Source organism: Microtus ochrogaster, unplaced genomic scaffold (assembly GCF_000317375.1).
Source record: "Microtus ochrogaster isolate Prairie Vole_2 unplaced genomic scaffold, MicOch1.0 UNK71, whole genome shotgun sequence".
Taxonomy (NCBI): Eukaryota; Metazoa; Chordata; class Mammalia; order Rodentia; family Cricetidae; genus Microtus; species Microtus ochrogaster.
In genome coordinates, this window is record NW_004949169.1 from 255,156 (window position 1) to 262,117 (window position 6,962).

Sequence of the window (6,962 nt, forward strand, 5' to 3'; positions counted from 1 at the left end):
AATTAAACCACACATCGATAAGGTCATTGTGCCAATCTTATATGTGTAGGCTATTATATAAGTGACCATTTTATGGAAGACCTCCTGGCACTCTACCTCTTAAAATTTTTTTACTTCCTCTTCTGTGATTTTCCCTGAACCATGGTTACAGGACCTGCAATGTCCAACACTGCAAATTAACCATAATAGTGCAATAATGAAATTCATACCTTGCAGTAATCAATTGCACTCTAATTTGAGTTAAGACCTCCTCAAAGAGTCAAAATATAATACCTGGTAATAGAAACCCTCAGAGTTGTAAGAAGGATCAATGCCCCTGAGGAATTCTGGTAGAAATATTGCATTTTGTTAGACAATTTCTGAGCAGCAATTTAAAAAAAAATTAAAAGAAAAATTTTCACCCTTTACCTGTCAGTTCTGACATGCTTGTTGATGAAGTGGGTGCAGTTGGTCTTAAGAGTTTTCATTATCACTAGCTTCAGAACAGGAATTTGGATTTTTGTTGTTTTGGGTATTTAAAAGGTTTCCATCTCTTTTGGCAAACTTTTAGCTTAGGTTGTTTTTCTAAATTTTTATTCAAATAAATTTAGCATACTTGATATTAAGTATTCTCATGGTTGCTAAGGTTGTCTTACATGTGAATCTTAGGCAAACCAAAGCAGCCAAGGATCTTCTTGAAGTAGTTAAAGACTAGTTGTTAGGGAGGGGTCATGGAGCTAGCAGGGAGTGTTCCTGCCGCTAGGGCTTCTTTGCACTATCCCACCCAGCATCCTAAGCATGCCCTTTTGCCTGCAAGGTCCTGCTCCCATGCTGAGAGGATCCAGAGAGGTAAGTGAGTGGCCACAGGGCCTGCTGGCCTGTCCAGAAACTGAGTCAAGGCCCCCTCCAAATCCATAAGCTTTTCTGGTCATCCAGCCCTTTGAGTTATTTGCTGCTGGCTTTTTTCAACCCCATTACACCTGGCCCCCAAGCCTGAATTTTCATCTGCAAAGTCCTTGGCTCCCCAGTACAGCCTGTTTCAGCTTGGAGGGGATCTGATAGCCTGATCCAGTACTGAGGAAATGTAAGAGAGGGCAGAAAAAGAAAAATTCCCAAGTACACAGTCAGCCACAACAAAGATTGGACCAAGATGTCAAGATTCTACTGGCCTCATTTGAAGGAATAGATGGGCAGGTACCAATGCCAAAATTCCTCCTATATACTGAAAAGCAACATGGCAACACCAGAATCCAGTGAACACACAACAGCAAGACTGGGACATCCTAACCCAGAAGAAGTAGAAGAAATCGAATTTAACATAACCTTAATGAAAATGATGGAGACCCTTAAACAGGATGTGAAAAACTCCATTAAAGAAACAGAATAAAAGACAAAGAAAAAGTTAGAAAAAAAAATAAATCCCTCAAAGATACAAAAAAAAAAAAACAAGAAAAAGCAATCAAACAGGAAAAGAAAATAGTTCAAGACTTAAAGATCAAAATGGAGGTAATAAAGAAAACACAAACTGAGGGATGGCTGGATACGGAAAATCTGTATAAATGACCATGAACTACAGAGACAAATATACCCAACATAATACAAGGGATAGAGGAAAGAATCTCAGGTGCTGAGGATACTATAGAGAAAATAGACTCATTGATCAAAGAAAACACCAAATCCAACAAATTCTTTACCACAAACATCCAGGAAATCTGGGACACCATGAAAAGACCAAACCTAAGAATAATAGGGATAGAAGAAGGAGAAGAATTTCAGCTCAAAGGCCCAGAAAATCCATTCGACAAAATTATAGAAGGAAACTTTCCCAACCTAAAGAAGGATATTTCTATGAAGGTACAAGAAGCTTACAGAACACCAAATAAAATGGATAAAAAAATCCCCTCACCATATAATAATCAAAACAAAAAACATACAGAATAAATAAAGAATATTAATAGGTGCAAAGGAAAAAGGTCAAGTAACATATAAAGGTAAATCTCTCATAATTACACCTGACTTCTCAACAGAAACCATGAAAGCCAGAAGGTCTTGGATAGATTTGCTGCAGACACTAAAAGGCCATGGATGCAAGCCCAGAATACTATACCCAGCAAAGCTTACTTTAACCATCAATGGAGAAAACAAGATATTCCATGGAAAAACCAGATTTGAACAATACCCATCTACAAACCCAGCCTTACAGAAATTACTAGAAGGAAAACGTTAACCCCTGGAAGCCAACAACACCCACAATAGCACAAACATCTGATAACCCTTCAACAGCACAACTCAAAGAAGGGAAACACACAAAATACAACTTAAAAAATAACTGGAGTTAACAACCACTGATCATTACTATCACTTAATACCAATGGACACAATTCACCTATAAAAAGACACAGGTTAAGGGAATGGATACAAAAACATTATCCAACATTCTGCTGTTTACACAGCTCAACCTCAAAGACTGACACTACTGCTAATAAAAGTTTGGAAAAAGGTTTTCCAAACAAACTACCCTAAAACACAAGGATGTATAGCTATTCTAATATCTAACAAAATTATTTCAATCTAAAATCAATCAGAAGAGATGGAGAGGCACATTTTATACCCATAACAGGAAAAATTTATCAAGATGAAGTCTCAATCCTGAATATCTATGCCCACATATGTAAAAGAAACATTACTAGAAATCAAATCACATACCAAACCCCACACACTAATAGTAGGAGATTTCAACACTGCTCTCTCACCAATTGATAGGTCAACCAGACAGAAACTTAACAGAGAAATAAGAGAATTAACAGATGTAATGAATCAAATGGACTGAACAGACATCTATAGAACATTCCACCCAAACAGGAAAGAATATACTTCCTTCTCAGCATCTCATGGAACCTTCTTGAAAATAGATCACATACTCAGTAGCAAAGCAAACATCCATAGATACAACAAAATCGAGTAACCACCTGTGTCTTATAGGATCACCATGGAGTAAAGTTAGAATTTAACAACAATTCCACCCCAGAGGACCTACAAATTTATGGAAACTGAACAGTCAACTACTGAAACACACCTGGGTCAAGGAAGAAATAAAGGATGAAAGTATTTCTTTAATTCAATGAAAATGAAGACACAATATACCCCAACCTATGGGACACAATAAAAGCAGTGCCAAGAGAAAAGTTCATAACACTAAGTGCCATATAAAGAAAATGAAGAAAACTGACATTAGAGACTTAATAACACACCAGAAAGCTCTAGAAACAAAGAAACAGACTCACCCAGGAGGAGAAGAAGACTGGAAATAATCAAACTGAGGGCTAAAATAAAATAGAAACACAGAAAATTATCCAAAGAATCAAGAAAACAAAGAGCTGGTGCTTTGAGAAAATCAACAAGATTGACAAACCCCTATCCAAACTGATCAAAAGGTGGAGAGAACACTCACATTATCAAGATCAGAAATGAGAAGGGGAACATAAAAACAGACCATGAGGAAATTCAGAAGATCATTACATCTTACAACCAAAGCCTGTATGCCACAAAATTGAAATATGTAAAAGATATGGACTATTTTAGATAAATACCATACACCAAAATTAAATCAAGACCAGGTGAACAATTTAAATAAACCTATAAGTTGCGAGGAAACAGAATCTGTCATCAGAAACCTCCCAACCAATAAAAATAAGAGCCAAGGACCACATGGTTTTAGTGCAGAATTCTACCAGAACTTTCAAGAAGAGCTAATACCTACACTCCTTAAAGTGTTCCACATAATAGAAACAGAAGAGTCATTTCCAAACTCTTTTTATGAAGCTACAGTTACCCTGATATCAAAACCACACAAAGACTCGAGAAAGTAAGAATTAGAGACCAATCTCACTCATGAACATTGTTGCAAAAATTCTCAATAAAATACTGGATAACCAAATCCAAGAACACACACCCCCCAAAAAAATCATCCATTATGATTAAATAGACTTCATCCTAGAGATGGAAGGCGGGTTCAACATATGAAAATCTATCAATGTAATCCACCATATAAATAAACTTAAAGAAAAAAAAATATATGGTCATTTTATTGGATGCTGAAAAATCATTTGACAAAAAGTCAACACACCCCTTTATGATAAACGTAATGGTGAGTTTAGGGATACAAGGATCACATCTAAATATAATAAAAGCAATATACAGCAAGCCAACAGCTAACATCAAATTAAATGGTGAGAATCTCAAAGTGATTACACTAAAACCAGGACCGAGAGAAGGCTGTCCACTCTCTCGATATCTCTCCAACATAGTGCTTGAAGTTCTAGAATAGCCATAAGACAACATAAGGAGATCTAGGGGATTGGAATTAAAAAGGAAGAAGTCAAACTTTCATTATTTGCAGATGATATGATAGTATATATAAGTGATCCCACGAACTCTACCAGAGAACTCCTCCAGCTGATAAATACCTTCAGTGATGTGGCAGGATACGAGATCAACTCAAAAAAAATCAGTAGCACTCATATACACAAAGGATAGGGAAAAGAAAAGCAGAGAAACATCTCCCTTCATGATACCCACAAATGGCATAAAGTATCCAAAGGTAACATTAGCCAAGAAAATGAAAGAACTATTTGGCAAGAACTTTAAGTCTTTGAGGAAAGAAATTGAAGAGGATACCACAAAATGGAAGGATCTCCCATGCTCTTGGATTGGGAGGATCAACATAGTAAAAATGGCAATTTCAGCAAAATCAATCTATAGATTCAATGCAATCGCCATCAAAATCCCAACAAAATACTTCACAGAACTTGAGAGAACAATAATCAACATTATATGGAAAAACAATAAACCCAGGATAGCCAAAACAATCCTATACAATAAAAGTACTTCTAGAGGCATTACCACCCCTGACTTCAAACTCTATTACAGAGCTACAATATTGAAAACAGCTTGGTATTGGCATAGAAACAAAGAATTAGACCAATGGAATTGAATGGAAGACAAAGATTTAACCCACAAACCCATGAACACCTGATTTTCAACAAAGGAGCTAAAAGTATACAATGGAAGAAAGAAAGTATCTTTAACAAATGGTGCTGGCATAACTGGATGTCAACATGTAGAAGAATGAAAATAGATCCATATCTATCACCATGCACAAAAACTCAAGTCCAAATGGATTAAAGAACTCAATATTAATCTAACCTGATAGAAGAGAAAGTAGGAAGTAGTCTAAAACACATGGGCACAGGAGACAACTTTCTATGTATAAACCCAGTAGCACAGACTATAAGAACAACAATGAATAAATGGGACCTCCTAAAACTGAGAAGCTTCTCTAATGCAAAGGACACTGCCACTAAGACAAAATGGCAACCTAATGAATGGAGAAGATCCTCACCAACCTTGCATCAGACGAAGGTCTGATCTCCAAAATATATAAAGAACTCAAGAAAGTAGACATTAAAACTCAAATTAACCCAATTAAAAAATGGGGTACTGAACTGAACAGAGAATCTAGACAGAAGAAGTTCAAATGACCAAAAGACACTTAAGGTCATGCTCAACCTCCTTAGCACTCAGGAAAATGCAAATCAAAACAACTTTGAGATACCATGTGATACCAGTCAGAATAGCTGAAATCAAACACACCAATGATAGCCTATGCTGGAGAGGATGTGGAGTAAGGGGAACACTCATCCATTGTTGGTGGGAATGCAAACTTGTACAACCGCTTTGGAAAATAGTGCGGCGGTTTCTAAGGAAACTGGGAGTCAAACTACCTCAGGACCCAGCAGGCCCACTCTTGGGAATATACCCAAGAGATTCCCAATCATACTACAAAAGCATTTGTTCAACTATGTTCATAGTAGCACTATTTGTTAGAGCCAGAACTGGAAACAACCTATATGCCCCTCAATAGAAAAATGGATAAAGAAGGTGGGGCACATATACACTTTAGAGTTTTACTCAGCGGTAAAAATAAATGGCATCTTGAATTTTGCATGCAAATGGATGGAAATGGATACACTTTACTGAGTGAGATAACCCAGACCCAAAAAGATGAATGTGGTATGTACTCACTCATACGTGGATTCTAGCCTTAAATAAAATCCTTTGAGCGTATTATTCATGATCCTAGAGAAGCTAAATAAGAAGGTGAACCAAAAGAAAAATATTTAGTCATCCTCCTGGATATTGGAAGTAGACAAGATTGCCAGGCAAAAGTTGGGAGCTCAGGGGTAGGGCTGGATTGAGGGGAAGGGGAGATGGGGAGAAAGATGGGAAAAGGGGAGGATTGGGGAGAGATTGGGGGAGTGATATGGTTGAGATGGAGGAAGGGTGGATATGGGATCAGGGAAATAGATATCTTAATTAAGGGAGCCATTTTAGGGTTGGCAAGAGACTTGGCTCTCGAGGGGTTCCCAGGTGTCCAAGGGGATGTCCCCAGGTAAGTCTTTGAGCAGCAGAGGGGAGGGTGCCTGAACAAGCATTTTCCCATAGCCACACTGATGAATATCTTGCATATCACCATAGAGCATTCATCCAGCGATGGATGGGGATAGAGATAGAGACCCACATTGGAGCACTGAAATGACCACCCCAGGTTCAGATGAAGAACAGAGGGAGGGAAAACATGAGCAAGAAAGTCAGGACCGCGAGGTGTGCGTCCACCCACTGAAATGGTGTGGCTGATCCAATGGGAGCTCACCAAGGCCTGCTGGACTGGAACTGAATAAGCATGTGATCACACCAAACTCTCTGAATATGGCTGTCAATGAGGGCTGAGAAGATAATGATAAAGGCACTGGGTTTTCATTCTACTGCATAGACTAGCTATTTGGGCACCGAGTCTGTTTGGATGCACATATTACTAGACCTGGGTGGATAGGGGAGGGCCTTGGACTTCCTACTAGGCAGGGAACCCTGATTTCTCTTAGGACTGGGGAGGGAGGGGGAAGGGAAATAAGGAAAGTAAGAAG